The sequence below is a fragment of the Siphateles boraxobius genome, unplaced genomic scaffold, assembly GCF_051911475.1.
Source record: "Siphateles boraxobius isolate OS27281-9 unplaced genomic scaffold, OSU_SipBor_1 87, whole genome shotgun sequence".
NCBI lineage: Eukaryota > Metazoa > Chordata > Actinopteri > Cypriniformes > Leuciscidae > Siphateles > Siphateles boraxobius.
In genome coordinates, this window is record NW_027509216.1 from 1,617,348 (window position 1) to 1,636,257 (window position 18,910).

Consider the following 18,910-nt stretch of genomic DNA (forward strand, 5'->3'; position numbering starts at 1 on the left):
AAGCAGCATTTAGCGGTGTTCAAGCAGTTAAGGCCTTTAAGGCCGTTAAGCACAAAAGCATCAAAAGACATTAAGTTTTATGTAGCAAGCATGAAACACTGACATCATAGATGGAATAGACCTTGTTTTAGCATGATTTACCATGATATACCAAATTTTAGCGTGATTTTTCATGATTTACCATGTTCCAGTATGATTTACCATGAATCTAGCATGATTTACCATAGTTTACCATGATATACCAAGTTCTAGTATGATTCACCAAGATTTACCCTGCTCTAGCATGGTTTACCACAATTGAACACATTCTAGTATGATTTAATATGATTCTAGCATGATTTATCATAGTTAACCATGATTTACCATGTTATAGAATGATTTACCATGATTTACCATGTTATAGAATGATTTACCATAATATACCACATTCTAGAATGATTTACCAGGATTGTAGCATGATTTACCATGATTCATCACATTGCTAGCATGATTTGCCATGATACTCCATGTAATAGTATTATTTACTATGATTTACCATGTTTCTATCGTGATTTACCATGATTTACCACATTGCTAGCATTGATGTGAAGTGTCAATAGCCATGAAGTGATAAACTGACAAAAAATGATTGCCTTATAATAGTTAACATGGAAAAACAGGTTTGCTTTAGTGTAGAATAGTGATGAAAATCAAGTCTGTCAAAATGAAACTGAGCCAATAAGTGGTCTTCTACTGCCCTCTGCTGGCCATTATACTTATTAATAAAGTGTTTTCACAGGTATCTTATTTAGACATATGCTTACACACACACACACACACACACACACACACACACACACACACACACACACACACACACTTTTGGGATATGTTATTGTGAAAATCTGTTTTAATGGTATATGAGCATTTCACATATTTCTTTGCAATGTAATAATATAAAACTAATTAAAGAAAATGCTTTAAGCATTTGTTTGTTAGCCAATGCTGAAAGCTGATAAAAAAAGATTAAAAATGTCTAATGCTGCTGCTCCATCTAGTGGACAACAGTGCTATTACAGCCTACTTATACAATAGGCCATGTTTTTCATATCATTTAATCTACACACGCTCATTCTGATGTAGATGGAGACATTTGGAACTTCAGGAGCCAATGTGACTCAATTGTCACTTCAATAGACGATTTTTGACTAAATGTTATTGTAAATGTTAAAATAGTGAATTTATAAAAGTCTAAATATTAATTATAGTTGAGTAGTGTGACAAAATGACTTTTTTTAAACAGCAGGGGGCAGTAAAATACCACTTATTGGCTGTTAGCCTTTTTTCAAGCCGTTTTATCTGTTCTTGACCTTTTTTTAAGAAGCTATAAGCATTTATTGAAAAGATATTGGCTTTCGGTCAAGGCTACATATTGAAGTGACCCTATTATAGTCATCCAAATGAAGAAGTTATACATTTTCCTATAATTATTGTTGTAGAGAGTACAGAGCAATAGATGCATTTTGACAAAATGTGATTGTAAATGTTAAAATAATGATTTAATAAAGTCTAAATATCAATTATATATAAAAATATTAGAGAGTAGTATGATGAAATGACAGCAGGGGGCAGTAAAATACCACTTATTGGCTGTTATAGCCATCCAAGCTGTTATAGCCATCCGATTTACACTCTATTATAGCCATCCAACTGAAGTAATTATACCTTTTCTGATAATTATTGATCTAGAGAGTCCAGATAATTGTACTGCACTGGTTTTAAACATTAAGATATGAAAATTATACGATCATAGATGGAAAAGACCATTTACAGCCAATACAGGCAATTTACCATAGGAAATGTATGGTTTTAAAGCTTTTCAACAGTTATAGCGCCACCTATTGTCCGATCTCCATGAAACTTTGCATGCTTCTTCAACCTGTTATGACACATATGCTCATCCATTTTTGTGAAGTTCTGAGTTTTCCTTTAGGATTTATAGGCTTTTGGGTGCATTTTGTCACGCCCCTTTTCTAAATAACCCTTTAATACCATGCAAAAAATAAAAAAGTTCAACTTTTTTTCAATAATTATTGATCTAGAGAGTCCAGAGAATTGTCCTAGACTGGTCTGGTTCCGATCGGGCGAAAAACCAGGGACTAGTTCGCAAAAGTAGGTTTTTAACATATTCGTGAATATTTAATGAACGGTTTGATTGACAGCAATGGTTCTAGAGGCAAAGTTGTTCATCATGAGGAGATCTATCAAATGATATGCATTTTGTGGGGATGTGTACAACACCACGTGATTACAGAGCCGTAAAACTCGTTAGCGCCAACTAGTGGCCGATTTCTTTCAAAACTCTTACAGACCTCTTGGGCCATGAATCGAACATGCCCATTGAGTTTCGTTCCGATTGGCCTCCGTTAACCTCGTCTCACAGGTGCTCAAACTTCATTGGCCGATGGCGGCCATGTTTTTTGAGATACGCCAATATCCTTTTACACATACATGGGGCCTTGGACCAAGACACTGCATACCAATTTTCAGGTCAATCGGACTAACGGTCAGGTGGCCACACCCCCTTTTATGTTTTTTTAATGTTATAGCGCCACCTAGTGTTAGATCGACGCGGTTTTTTTACTGTGACCCCAGACTGTCCTCATACACATATGTACCGAGTTTGGTGAAGCTATCTCATTTACTTCTCGAGTTATAGCCATTTTAGTAAAATAGGCTCCTCCCACAACGTCCATTTTGCGCCCCCTAGCAACCGGAAGTCGAAAATTCAACTTTTTTTTGATAATTATTGATAGTCAGACTCCAGAGAACATTTTGGCACTGGTTTGGTTCCGATCGGGCGAAAAACCAGGGACTAGTTCGCAAAAGTCGTTTTTCGACAAAATTCAAAATGGCGGAAAATCTATCATGGCGGAAATGAAATCGGAGATATACGTTTTGTTCGTCAGGAGTCCAGCTTTCCAATGATATAAGACACTTGAGTCTACGACATACGGTCTAGGAGTTATGAGCAGTTTCGCGCAATTGATTGCTGTAGCGCCACCTATAGGCCAATCGGGGTCATAATCTCTGAACCTCTCCTCGATTTTTGTACTACCATCTGACAAAGTTTCAGAGCTCCAGCACTTACGGTTTGGGCTGCACGATGCGTTTTACGGCAGAAGAAAAATAATAATAATAATTAAAGCTGCAAGCAGCATTTAGCGGTGTTCAAGCAGTTAAGGCCTTTAAGGCCGTTAAGCACAAAAGCATCAAAAGACATTAAGTTTTATTTAGCATTAATTTAACCACTGACATAATAGATGGAAAAGACCATTTACAGCCAATACAGGCAATTTACCATAGGAAATATATGGTTTTAAAGCTTTTTAACAGTTATAGCGCCACCTATTGTCCGATCTCCATAACATTTTGCATGCTTGTTAATGATGTTATGTCACATATGCTCACCAATTTTTGTGAAGTTCTGAGTTTTTATTTATGATTTATAGGCTTTTGAGTGTATTTTGTCACGCCCATTTTCTAAATGACCCTGTTATAGCAAACCAAAGGACAAAGTTCAACTTTTTTTCAATGATTATTGATCTAGAGAGTCCAGAGAATTGTCCTAGACTGGTCTGGTTCCGATCGGGCGAAAAACCTAGGACTAGTTTGCAAAAGTAGGTTTTTAACATATTCGTGAATATTTAATGAACGGTTAGATTGACAGCAATGGTTCTAGAGGCAAAGTTGTTCATCATGAGGAGATCTATCAAATGATATGCATTTTGTGGGGATGTGTGCAACACCGCGTGATTACAGAGCCGTAAAACTCGTTAGCGCCAACAAGTGGCCGATTTCTTTCAAAACTCTTACAGACCTCTTGGGCCATGAGTCGAACATGCCCATTGAGTTTCGTTCCGATTGGCCTCCGTTAACCTCGTCTCACAGGTGCTCAAACTTCATTGGCCGATGGCGGCCATGTTTTTTGAGATACGCCAATATCCTTTTACACATACATGGGGCCTTGGACCAAGACACTGCATACCAATTTTCAGGTCAATCGGACTAACGGTCAGGTGGCCACACCCCCTTTTATGTTTTTTTAATGTTATAGCGCCACCTAGTGTTAGATCGACGCGGTTTTTTTACTGTGACCCCAGACTGTCCTCATACACATGTGTACCGAGTTTGGTGAAGCTATCTCATTTACTTCTCGAGTTATAGCCATTTTAGTAAAATAGGCTCCTCCCACAACGTCCATTTTGCGCCCCCTAGCAACCGGAAATCGAAAATTCAACTTTTTTTTGATAATTATTGATATTCAGACTCCAGAGAACATTTTGGCACTGGTTTGGTTCCGATCGGGCGAAAAACCAGGGACTAGTTCGCAAAAGTAGTTTTTCAACAAAATTCAAAATGGCGGAAAATCTATCATGGCGGAAATGAAATCGGAGATATACGTTTTGTTCGTCAGGAGTCCAGCTTTCCAATGATATAAGACACTTGAGTCTACGATATACGGTCTAGGAGTTATGAGCAGTTTCGCGCAATTGATTGCTGTAGCGCCACCTATAGGCCAATCGGGGTCATAATCTCTGAACCTCTCCTCGATTTTTGTACTACCATCTGACAAAGTTTCAGAGCTCCAGCACTTACGGTTTGGGCTGCACGATGCGTTTTACGGCAGAAGAAAAATAATAATAATAATAATAATAATAAAAATCAGTACAAATACAATAGGTTTTCAGCACTTCGTGCTTGAACACCTAATAATAATAATTAAAGCTGCAAGCAGCATTTAGCGGTGTTCAAGCAGTTAAGGCCTTTCAGGCCGTTAAGCACAAAAGCATCAAAAGACATTAAGTTTTATGTAGCAAGCATGATTTACCATGATATACTACATTTCAGTGTGATTTTTCATGATTTACCATGTTCCAGTATGATTTACCATGAATCTTACATGATTTTCCATAGTTTACCTTGATATACCATGTTATATGATGATTTACCATGATATAGCACATTCTAGAATAATTTACAAGGATTCTAGCATGATTTACCTTTTTTTACTATGATTTACCATGTTTCTGGCGTTATTTACCATGATTTACCACGTTGATAGCAATTATATGAAGCATAAGAACAATTGAAGTGATAAACTCTGACAAAATATGAATGTGTTATAATAGTAATTGTTATTTAAGTGATTTTATAGTGTCTATATACAAAAAAAGACAATTAATAAGAAGAGTGGCCAGCAGAGGGCAGTAGAAGACCACTTATTGGCTCACTTTCATTTTCAACTACTTTGTTTCTCCAGTATTCTCCAGTGAAGCAAACCATTTTTTTCATGTTAACTCCATAATGCATGCTTACACACACACACACACACACACACACACACACACACACACACACACACACACACACACACACACACACACACACATTTTTGGGATATGTTATTGTGAAAATCTGTTTTAATGGTATATGAGCATTTCACATATAACTTTGCAATGTAATAATATAAAACTAATTAAAGAAAATGCTTTAAGCATTTGTTTGTTAGCCAATGCTGAAAGCTGATAAAAAAAGATTAAAAATATCTAATGCTGCTGCTCCATCTAGTGGACAACAGTGCTATTACAGCCTACTTATACAATAGGCCATGTTTTTCATATCATTTAATCTACACACGCTCATTCTGATGTAGATAGAGACATTTGGAACTTCAGGAGCCAGTGTGACTCAATTGTCACTTCAATAGACGATTTTTGACTAAATGTTATTGTAAATGTTAAAATAGTGAATTTATAAAGTCTAAATATTAATTATAGTTGAGTAGTGTGACAAAATGACTTTTTTTAAACAGCAGGGGGCAGTAAAATACCACTTATTGGCTGTTAGCCTTTTTCAAGCTGTTATAGCTGTTCTCGACCTTTTTTTAAGAAGCTATGAGCATTTATTGAAAAGATATTGGCTTTCGGTCAAGGCTACATATTGAAGTGACCCTATTATAGTCATCCAAATGAAGAAGTTATACATTTTCCTATAATTATTGTTGTAGAGAGTACAGAGCAATAGATGCATTTTGACAAAATGTGATTGTAAATGTTAAAATAATGATTTAATAAAGTCTAAATATCAATTATATATAAAAATATTAGAGAGTAGTATGATGAAATGACAGCAGGGGGCAGTAAAATACCACTTATTGGCTGTTATAGCCATCCAAGCTGTTATAGCTGTTATAGCCATCCGATTTACACTCTATTATAGCCATCCAAATGAAGTAATTATACCTTTTCTGATAATTATTGATCTAGAGAGTCCAGATAATTGTACTGCACTGATTTTAAACATTAAGATATGAAAATTATACGATCATAGATGGAAAAGACCATTTACAGCCAATACAGGCAATTTACCATAGGAAATACATGGGTTTAAAGCTTTTCAACAGTTATAGCGCCACCTATTGTCCGATCTCCATGAAACGTTTCATGCTTCTTCACCATGGTATGACACATATGCTCATCAATTTTTGTGAAGTTCTGAGTTTTTATTTATGATTTATAGGCTTTTGGGTGCATTTTGTCACGCCCCTTTTCTAAATAACCCTTTAATACCATAAGAAAAATAAAAAAGTTCAACTTTTTTTCAATAATTATTGATCTAGAGAGTCCAGAGAATTGTCCTAGACTGGTCTGATTCCGATCGGGCAAAAAAACAGGGACTAGTTCGCAAAAGTAGGTTTTTAACATATCCGTGAATATTTAATGAACGGTTTGATTGACAGCAATGGTTCTAGAGGCAAAGTTGTTCAGCATAAGGAGATCTATCAAATGATGTGCATATTGTGGGGATGTGTGCAACACCACGTGATTACAGAGCCGTAAAACTCGTTAGCGCCAACTAGTGGCCGATTTCTTTCAAAACTCTTACAGACCTCTTGGGCCATGAGTCGAACATGCCCATAGAGTTTCGTTCCGATTGGCCTCCGTTAACCTTGTCTCACAGGTGCTCAAATTTAATTGGCCGATGGCGGCCATGTTTTTTTAGATACACCAATTTCTTTTTACACATACATGGCACCTTGGACCAAGACACTGCATACCAATTTTCAGGTCAATCGGACTAACGGTCAGGTGGCAACACCCCCTTTTATGTTTTTTCAATGTTATAGCGCCACCTAGTGCTAGATCGACGCGGTTTTTTTACTGTGACCTCAAATTGAACTCATTAATATGTGGACCAAGTTTGGTGAAGATATCTCATTTCCTTCTTGAGTTATAGCCATTTTAGTAAAATAGGCTCCTCCCACAACGTTCATTTTGCGCCCCCTAGCAACCGGAAATCGAAAATTCGACTTTTTTTTAATAATTATTGATATTCAGACTCCAGAGAACATTTCTGCACTGGTTTGGTTCCGATCGGGCGAAAAACCAGGGACTAGTTTGCAAAAGTAGTTTTTTGACAAAATTCAAAATGGCGGAAAAATTTGCATACCGGAAATGAAATCGGAGATATACGTTTTTTAAGTCAAGAGTCCAGCTTTCCAATGATATAAGACACTTGAGTCTACGACATAGGGTTTAGGAGTTATGATCACTTTCGCGTTTTTGTTACTATAGCGCCACCTATGGGCCAATCGGGCTCATACTCTCTCAACCTCTCCTCGATTTCTGTGCTACCTTAATCCCAAATATGAAGTCTCTAGCACTTACGGTTTGGTCTGCACGACGCGTTTTACGGCAGAATAATAATAATAATAATAATAATTAAAGCTGCAAGCAGCATTTAGCGGTGTTCAAGCAGTTAAGGCCTTTCAGGCCGTTAAGCACAAAAGCATCAAAAGACATTAAGTTTTATGTAGCAAGCATGATTTACCATGATATACTACATTTCAGTGTGATTTTTCATGATTTACCATGATATACTACATTTCAGTGTGATTTTTCATGATTTACCATGTTCCAGTATGATTTACCATGAATCTTACATGATTTTCCATAGTTTACCTTGATATACCATGTTATATGATGATTTACCATGATATAGCACATTCTAGAATAATTTACCAGGATTCTAGCATGACTTACCTTTTTTACTATGATTTACCATGTTTCTGGCGTTATTTACCATGATTTACCACGTTGATAGCAATTATATGAAGCATAAGAACAATTGAAGTGATAAACTCTGACAAAATATGAATGTGTTATAATAGTAATTGTTATTTAAGTGATTTTATAGTGTCTATATACAAAAAAAGACTATTAATAAGAAGAGTGGCCAGCAGAGGGCAGTAGAAGACCACTTATTGGCTCACTTTCATTTTCAACTACTTTGTTTCTCCAGTATTCTCCAGTGAAGCAAACCATTTTTTTCATGTTAACTCCATAATGCATGCTTACACACACACACACACACACACACACACACACACACACACACACACACACACACACACACACACACACACACACACACACACACTTTTGGGATATGTTATTGTGAAAATCTGTTTTAATGGTATATGAGCATTTCACATATTTCTTTGCAATGTAATAATATAAAACTAATTAAAGAAAATGCTTTAAGCATTTGTTTGTTAGCCAATGCTGAAAGCTGATAAAAAAAGATTAAAAATATCTAATGCTGCTGCTCCATCTAGTGGACAACAGTGCTATTACAGCCTACTTATACAATAGGCCATGTTTTTCATATCATTTAATCTACACACGCTCATTCTGATGTAGATAGAGACATTTGGAACTTCAGGAGCCAGTGTGACTCAATTGTCACTTCAATAGACGATTTTTGACTAAATGTTATTGTAAATGTTAAAATAGTGAATTTATAAAGTCTAAATATTAATTATAGTTGAGTAGTGTGACAAAATGACTTTTTTTAAACAGCAGGGGGCAGTAAAATACCACTTATTGGCTGTTAGCCTTTTTCAAGCTGTTATAGCTGTTCTCGACCTTTTTTTAAGAAGCTATGAGCATTTATTGAAAAGATATTGGCTTTCGGTCAAGGCTACATATTGAAGTGACCCTATTATAGTCATCCAAATGAAGAAGTTATACATTTTCCTATAATTATTGTTGTAGAGAGTACAGAGCAATAGATGCATTTTGACAAAATGTGATTGTAAATGTTAAAATAATGATTTAATAAAGTCTAAATATCAATTATATATAAAAATATTAGAGAGTAGTATGATGAAATGACAGCAGGGGGCAGTAAAATACCACTTATTGGCTGTTATAGCCATTCAAGCTGTTATAGCTGTTATAGCCATCCGATTTACACTCTATTATAGCCATCCAAATGAAGTAATTATACCTTTTCTGATAATTATTGATCTAGAGAGTCCAGATAATTGTACTGCACTGGTTTTAAACATTAAGATATGAATATTATACGATCATAGATGGAAAAGACCATTTACAGCCAATACAGGCAATTTACCATAGGAAATACATGGGTTTAAAGCTTTTCAACAGTTATAGCGCCACCTATTGTCCGATCTCCATGAAACGTTTCATGCTTCTTCACCATGGTATGACACATATGCTCATCAATTTTTGTGAAGTTCTGAGTTTTTATTTATGATTTATAGGCTTTTGGGTGCATTTTGTCACGCCCCTTTTCTAAATAACCCTTTAATACCATAAGAAAAATAAAAAAGTTCAACTTTTTTTCAATAATTATTGATCTAGAGAGTCCAGAGAATTGTCCTAGACTGGTCTGATTCCGGTCGGGCAAAAAACCAGGGACTAGTTCGCAAAAGTAGGTTTTTAACATATTCGTGAATATTTAATGAACAGTTTGATTGACAGCAATGGTTCTAGAGGCAAAGTTGTTCATCATGAGGAGATCTATCAAATGATGTGCATATTGTGGGGATGTGTGCAACACCACGTGATTACAGAGCCGTAAAACTCGTTAGCGCCAACTAGTGGCCGATTTCTTTCAAAACTCTTACAGACCTCTTGGGCCATGAGTCGAACATGCCCATAGAGTTTCGTTCCGATTGGCCTCCGTTAACCTTGTCTCACAGGTGCTCAAATTTAATTGGCCGATGGCGGCCATGTTTTTTTAGATACGCCAATATCCTTTTACACATACATGGCACCTTGGACCAAGACACTGCATACCAATTTTCAGGTCAATCGGACTAACGGTCAGGTGGCCACACCCCCTTTTATGTTTTTTCAATGTTATAGCGCCACCTAGTGCTAGATCGACGCGGTTTTTTTACTGTGACCTCAAATTGAACTCATTAATATGTGGACCAAGTTTGGTGAAGATATCTCATTTCCTTCTTGAGTTATAGCCATTTTAGTAAAATAGGCTCCTCCCACAACGTTCATTTTGCGCCCCCTAGCAACCGGAAATCGAAAATTCGACTTTTTTTTGATAATTATTGATATTCAGACTCCAGAGAACATTTCTGCACTGGTTTGGTTCCGATCGGGCGAAAAACCAGGGACTAGTTCGCAAAAGTAGTTTTTTGACAAAATTCAAAATGGCGGAAAAATTTGCATACCGGAAATGAAATCGGAGATATACGTTTTTTAAGTCAAGAGTCCAGCTTTCCAATGATATAAGACACTTGAGTCTACGACATAGGGTTTAGGAGTTATGATCACTTTCGCGTTTTTGTTACTATAGCGCCACCTATGGGCCAATCGGGCTCATACTCTCTCAACCTCTCCTCGATTTCTGTGCTACCTTAATCCCAAATATGAAGTCTCTAGCACTTATGGTTTGGTCTGCACGACGCGTTTTACGGCAGAATAATAATAATAATAATAATAATAATAATTAAAGCTGCAAGCAGCATTTAGCGGTGTTCAAGCAGTTAAGGCCTTTAAGGCCGTTAAGCACAAAAGCATCAAAAGACATTAAGTTTTATTTAGCATTAATTTAACCACTGACACAATAGATGGAAAATACCATTTACAGCCAATACAGGCAATTTACCATAGGAAATATATGGTTTTAAAGCTTTTTAACAGTTATAGCGCCACCTATTGTCCGATCTCCATAACATTTTGCATGCTTGTTCATGATGTTATGTCACATATGCTCACCAATTTTTGTGAAGTTCTGAGTTTTCGTATAGGATTTATAGGCTTTTGACTATATTTTGCCACGCCCATTTTATAAATGACCCTGTTATAGCCAACCAAATGCCAAATTTCAACTTTTTTTTGATAATTATTGATCTAGAGAGTCCAGAGAATTGTCCAAGACTGGTCTGGTTCCAATCGGGCGAAAAACCAGGGACTAGTTCGCAAAAGTACGTTTTTAACATATTCGTGAATATTTAATGAACGGTTTGATTGACAGCAATGGTTCTAGAGGCAAAGTTGTTCATCATGAGGAGATCTATCAAATGATATGCCTTTTGTGGGGATGTGTGCAACACCACGTGATTACAGAGCCGTAAAACTCGTTAGCGCCAACTAGTGGCCGATTTCTTTCAAAACTCTTACAGACCTCTTGGGCCATGAGTCGAACATGCCCATTGAGTTTCGTACCGATTGGCCTCCGTTAACCTCGTCTCACAGGTGCTCAAACTTTATTGGCCGATGGCGGCCATGTTTTTTGAGATACGCCAATATCCTTTTACACATACATGGGGCCTTGGACCAAGACACTGCATACCAATTTTCAGGTCAATCGGACTAACGGTCAGGTGGCCACACCCCCTTTTATGTTTTTTTAATGTTATAGCGCCACCTAGTGTTAGATCGACGCAATTTTTTTACTGTGACCTCAAAATCAACTCATTCACATGTGTACCAAGTTTGGTGAAGCTATCTCATTTACTTCTTGAGTTATAGCCATTTTAGTAAAATAGGCTCCGCCCACAACATTCATTTTGCGCCCTCTAGCGACAGTTAATCAAAATTTCAACTTTTTTTTGATAATTATTGATATTCAGACTCCAGAGAGCATTTTGGCACTGGTTTGGTTCCGATCGGGCGAAAAACCAGGGACTAGTTCGCAAAAGTAGTTTTTCGACAAAATTCAAAATGGCGGAAAATCTGTCATGGCGGAAATGAAATCGGAGATATACGTTTTTTACTTCAGGTTTCCAGCTTTCCAATGATATAAGACACTTGAGTCTACGACATAGGGTCTAGGAGTTATGATCACTTTCGCGTTTTTATTACTATAGCGCCACCTATGGGCCAATCGGGCTCATACTCTCTCAACCTCTCCTCGATTTCTGTGCTACCTTAATCCCAAATATGAAGTCTGTAGCACTTACGGTTTGGTCTGCACGACGCGTTTTACGGCAGAATAATAATAATAATAATAATAATAAAAATCAGTACAAATACAATAGGTTTTCAGCACTTCGTGCTTGAACACCTAATAAAGCTGCAAGCAGCATTTAGCGGTGTTCAAGCAGTTAAGGCCTTTAAGGCCGTTAAGCACAAAAGCATCAAAAGACATTAAGTTTTATTTAGCATTAATTTAACCACTGACATAATAGATGGAAAAGACCATTTACAGCCAATACAGGCAATTTACCATAGGAAATATATGGTTTTAAAGCTTTTTAACAGTTATAGCGCCACCTATTGTCCGATCTCCATAACATTTTGCAAGCTTGTTAATGATGTTATGTCACATATGCTCACCAATTTTTGTGAAGTTCTGAGTTTTTATTTATGATTTATAGGCTTTTGAGTGTATTTTGTCACGCCCATTTTCTAAATGACCCTGTTATAGCAAACCAAAGGACAAAGTTCAACTTTTTTTCAATGATTATTGATCTAGAGAGTCCAGAGAATTGTCCTAGACTGGTCTGGTTCCGATCGGGCGAAAAACCTAGGACTAGTTCGCAAAAGTAGGTTTTTAACATATTCGTGAATATTTAATGAACGGTTTGATTGACAGCAATGGTTCTAGAGGCAAAGTTGTTCATCATGAGGAGATCTATCAAATGATATGCATTTTGTGGGGATGTGTGCAACACCACGTGATTACAGAGCCGTAAAACTCGTTAGCGCCAACTAGTGGCCGATTTCTTTCAAAACTCTTACAGACCTCTTGGGCCATGAGTCGAACATGCCCATTGAGTTTCGTTCCGATTGGCCTCCGTTAACCTCATCTCACAGGTGCTCAAACTTCATTGGCCGATGGCGGCCATGTTTTTTGAGATACGCCAATATCCTTTTACACATACATGGGGCCTTGGACCAAGACACTGCATACCAATTTTCAGGTCAATCGGACTAACGGTCAGGTGGCCACACCCCCTTTTATGTTTTTTTAATGTTATAGCGCCACCTAGTGTTAGATCGACGCGGTTTTTTTACTGTGACCTCAAATTGAACTCATAAATATGTGGACCAAGTTTGGTGAAGATATCTCATTTACTTCTCAAGTTATATCCATTTTAGTAAAATAGGCTCCTCCCACAACGTTCATTTTGCGCCCCCTAGCAACCGAAAATCGAAAATTCAACTTTTTTTCAATGATTATTGATATTCAGACTCCAGAGAACATTTCTACACTGGTTTGGTTCCGATCGGGCAAAAAACCAGGGACTAGTTCGCAAAAGTCGTTTTTTAACAAAATTCAAAATGGCGGAAAATCTATCATGGCGGAAATGAAATCGGAGATATACGTTTTTTAAGTTAAGAGTCCAGCTTTCCAATGATATAAGACACTTGAGTCTACGCCTTACGGTTTAGGAGTTATGAGCAGTTACGCGCAATTGATTGCTGTAGCGCCACCTATAGGCCAATCGGGGTCATACTCTCTGAACCTCTCCTCGATTTTTGTACTACCATCTGACAAAGTTTCAGAGCTCCAGCACTTACGGTTTGGGCTGCACGATGCGTTTTAGGGGAAAATAATAATAATAATAATAATAATAATAAAAATCAGTACAATTACAATAGGTTTTCAGCACTTCGTGCTTGAACACCTAATAATAATTAAAGCTGCAAGCAGCATTTAGCGGTGTTCAAGCAGTTAAGGCCTTTAAGGCCGTTAAGCACAAAAGCATCAAAAGACATTAAGTTTTATGTAGCAAGCATGATTTACCATGATATACTACATTTCAGTGTGATTTTTCATGATTTACCATGTTCCAGTATGATTTACCATGAATCTTACATGATTTTCCATAGTTTACCTTGATATACCATGTTATATGATGATTTACCATGATATAGCACATTCTAGAATAATTTACCAGGATTCTAGCATGATTTACCTTTTTTACTATGATTTACCATGTTTCTGGCATTATTTACCATGATTTACCACGTTGATAGCAATTATATGAAGCATAAGAACAATTGAAGTGATAAACTCTGACAAAATATGAATGTGTTATAATAGTAATTGTTATTTAAGTGATTTTATAGTGTCTATATACAAAAAAAGACTATTAATAAGAAGAGTGGCCAGCAGAGGGCAGCAGAAGACCACTTATTGGCTCACTTTCATTTTCAACTACTTTGTTTCTCCAGTATTCTCCAGTGAAGCAAACCATTTTTTTCATGTTAACTCCATAATGCATGCTTACACACACATACACACACACACACACACACACACACACACACACACACACACACACACACACACACACACATTTTTGGGATATGTTATTGTGAAAATCTGTTTTAATGGTATATGAGCATTTCACATATTTCTTTGCAATGTAATAATATAAAACTAATTAAAGAAAATGCTTTAAGCATTTGTTTGTTAGCCAATGCTGAAAGCTGATAAAAAAAGATTAAAAATATCTAATGCTGCTGCTCCATCTAGTGGACAACAGTGCTATTACAGCCTACTTATACAATAGGCCATGTTTTTCATATCATTTAATCTACACACGCTCATTCTGATGTAGATAGAGACATTTGGAACTTCAGGAGCCAGTGTGACTCAATTGTCACTTCAATAGACGATTTTTGACTAAATGTTATTGTAAATGTTAAAATAGTGAGTTTATAAAGTCTAAATATTAATTATAGTTGAGTAGTGTGACAAAATGACTTTTTTTAAACAGCAGGGGGAAGTAAAATACTACTTATTGGCTTAATGTGCCATTATATTCATTTAATTTTCTCATTTTTAACTGTTATAGAGACAAATTTTGTCCGATCTGTCTGAAATTTGTCATGATTGTTTGGAGACATATGGCACATGTTCTGACTTGTTTTTAAGAAGATCTGAGCATTCATTGAAGAGATATAAGCTTTTGGGGACACTAGGTCATGGCTCCATTGTGAAGTGACCCTATTATAGCCATCCAAATGAAGTTGTTCAACTTTTTCTGATAATTATTGATCTAGAGAGTCCAGAGAATTGTACAGCACTGGTTTTGAACATTATGATATGAACATTACATAATAAATGCAAAACACCATTTACAGCAAATACAGGCAATTTGCCATAGGAAATACATTGTTTCAAAGCTTTTTAACAGTTATAGCGCCACCTATGGTCCGATCTCCATAAAATTTGGCATGCTTTTTAAGGATGTTATGTCACATATGCTCACCAATCTTTGGGAAGTTCTGAGTTTTCGTATAGGATTTATAGGCTTTTGACTATATTTTGCCACGCCCATTTTATAAATGACCCTGTTATAGCCAACCAAATGCCAAATTTCAACTTTTTTTTGATAATTATTGATCTAGAGAGTCCAGAGAATTGTCCAAGACTGGTCTGGTTCCAATCGGGCGAAAAACCAGGGACTAGTTCGCAAAAGTAGGTTTTTAACATATTCGTGAATATTTAATGAACGGTTTGATTGACAGCAATGGTTCTAGAGGCAAAGTTGTTCATCATGAGGAGATCTATCAAATGATATGCATTTTGTGGGGATGTGTGCAACACCACGTGATTACAGAGCCGTAAAACTCGTTAGCGCCAACTAGTGGCCGATTTCTTTCAAAACTCTTACAGACCTCTTGGGCCATGAGTCGAACATGCCCATTGAGTTTCGTTCCGATTGGCCTCCGTTAACCTCGTCTCACAGGTGCTCAAACTTTATTGGCCGATGGCGGCCATGTTTTTTGAGATACGCCAATATCCTTTTACACATACATGGGGCCTTGGACCAAGACACTGCATACCAATTTTCAGGTCAATCGGACTAACAGTCAGGTGGCCACACCCCCTTTTATGTTTTTTTAATGTTATAGCGCCACCTAGTGTTAGATCGACGCAATTTTTTTACTGTGACCTCAAAATCAACTCATTCACATGTGTACCGAGTTTGGTGAAGCTATCTCATTTACTTCTTGAGTTATAGCCATTTTAGTAAAATAGGCTCCGCCCACAACATTCATTTTGGGCCCTCTAGCGACAGTTAATCAAAATTTCAACTTTTTTTTGATAATTATTGATATTCAGACTCCAGAGAACATTTTGGCACTGGTTTGGTTCCGATCGGGCAAAAAACCAGGGACTAGTTTGCAAAAGTAGTTTTTCGACAAAATTCAAAATGGCGGAAAATCTATCATGGCGGAAATGAAATCGGAGATATACGTTTTTTAAGTTAAGAGTCCAGCTTTCCAATGATATAAGACACTTGAGTCTACGCCTTACGGTTTAGGAGTTATGAGCAGTTACGCGCAATTGATTGCTGTAGCGCCACCTATAGGCCAATCGGGGTCATACTCTCTGAACCTCTCCTCGATTTTTGTACTACCATCTGACAAAGTTTCAGAGCTCCAGCACTTACGGTTTGGTCTGCACGATGCGTTTTAACGGAGAATAATAATAATAATAAAAATCAGTACAGAAACAATAGGTTTTCAGCACTTCGTGCTTGAACACCTAATAATTAAAGCTGCAAGCAGCATTTAGCGGTGTTCAAGCAGTTAAGGCCTTTAAGGCCGTTAAGCACAAAAGCATCAAAAGACATTAAGTTTTATTTAGCATTAATTTAACCACTGACATAATAGATGGAAAAGACCATTTACAGCCAATACAGGCAATTTACCATAGGAAATATATGGTTTTAAAGCTTTTTAACAGTTATAGCGCCAACTATTGTCCGATCTCCATAACATTTTGCATGCTTGTTAATGATGTTATGTCACATATGCTCACCAATTTTTGTGAAGTTCTGAGTTTTGATTTATGATTTATAGGCTTTTGAGTGTATTTTGTCACGCCCATTTTCTAAATGACCCTGTTATAGCAAACCAAAGGACAAAGTTCAACTTTTTTTCAATGATTATTGATCTAGAGAGTCCAGAGAATTGTCCTAGACTGGTCTGGTTCCGATCGGGCAAAAAACCTAGGACTAGTTCGCAAAAGTAGGTTTTTAACATATTCGTGAATATTTGATGAACGATTTGATTGACAGCAATGGTTCTAGAGGCAAAGTTGTTCATCATGAGGAGATCTATCAAATGATATGCATTTTGTGGGGATGTGTGCAACACCACGTGATTACAGAGCCGTAAAACTCGTTAGCGCCAACTAGTGGCCGATTTCTTTCAAAACTCTTACAGACCTCTTGGGGCATGAGTCGAACATGCCCATTGAGTTTCGTTCCGTTTGGCCTCCGTTAACCTCGTCTCACAGGTGCTCAAACTTCATTGGCCGATGGCGGCCATGTTTTTTGAGATACGCCAATATCCTTTTACACATACATGGGGCCTTGGACCAAGACACTGCATACCAATTTTCAGGTCAATCGGACTAACGGTCAGGTGGCCACACCCCCTTTTATGTTTTTTTAATGTTATAGCGCCACCTAGTGTTAGATCGACGCGGTTTTTTTACTGTGACCCCAGACTGTCCTCATACACATGTGTGTCAAGTTTGGTGAAGATATCTCATTTACTTCTCGAGTTATAGCCATTATAGTAAAATAGGCTCCTCCCACAACGTTCATTTTGCGCCCCCTAGCAACCGGAAATCGAAAATTCAACTTTTTTTCGATAATTATTGATATTCAGACTCCAGAGAACATTTCTACACTGGTTTGGTTCCGATCGGGCAAAAAACCAGGGACTAGTTCGCAAAAGTCGTTTTTTGACAAAATTCAAAATGGCGGAAAATCTATCATGGCGGAAATGAAATCGGAGATATACGTTTTTTAAGTTAAGAGTCCAGCTTTCCAATGATATAAGACACTTGAGTCTACGCCTTACGGTTTAGGAGTTATGAGCAGTTACGCGCAATTGATTGCTATAGCGCCACCTATGGGCCAATCGGGGTCATACTCTCTGAACCTCTCCTCGATTTTTGTACTACCATCTGACAAAGTTTCAGAGCTCCAGCACTTACGGTTTGGGCTGCACGATGCGTTTTAGGGGAAAATAATAATAATAATAATAATAAAAATCAGTACAATTACAATAGGTTTTCAGCACTTCGTGCTTGAACACCTAATAATAAAAATCAGTACAAATACAATAGGTTTTCAGCACTTCGTGCTTGAACACCTAATAAAAATCAGTACAAATACAATAGGTTTTCAGCACTTCGTGCTTGAACACCTAATAAAAATCAGTACAAATACAATAGGTTTTCAGCACTTCGTGCTTGAACACCTAAAAATCAGTACAATTACAATAGGTTTTCAGCACTTCGTGCTTGAACACCTAAAAATCCTTACAATTACAATAGGTTTTCAGCACTTTGTGCTTGAACACCTAATAAAAATCCTTACAAATACAATAGGTTTTCAGCACTTCGTGCTTGAACACCTAATAATAAAAATCAGTACAAATACAATAGGTTTTCAGCATTTCGTGCTTGAACACCTAATAATAAAAATCAGTACAAATACAATAGGTTTTCAGCACTTCGTGCTTGAACACCTAATAATAAAAATCAGTACAAATACAATAGGTTTTCAGCACTTCGTGCTTGAACACCTAATAATAAAAATCAGTACAGAAACAATAGG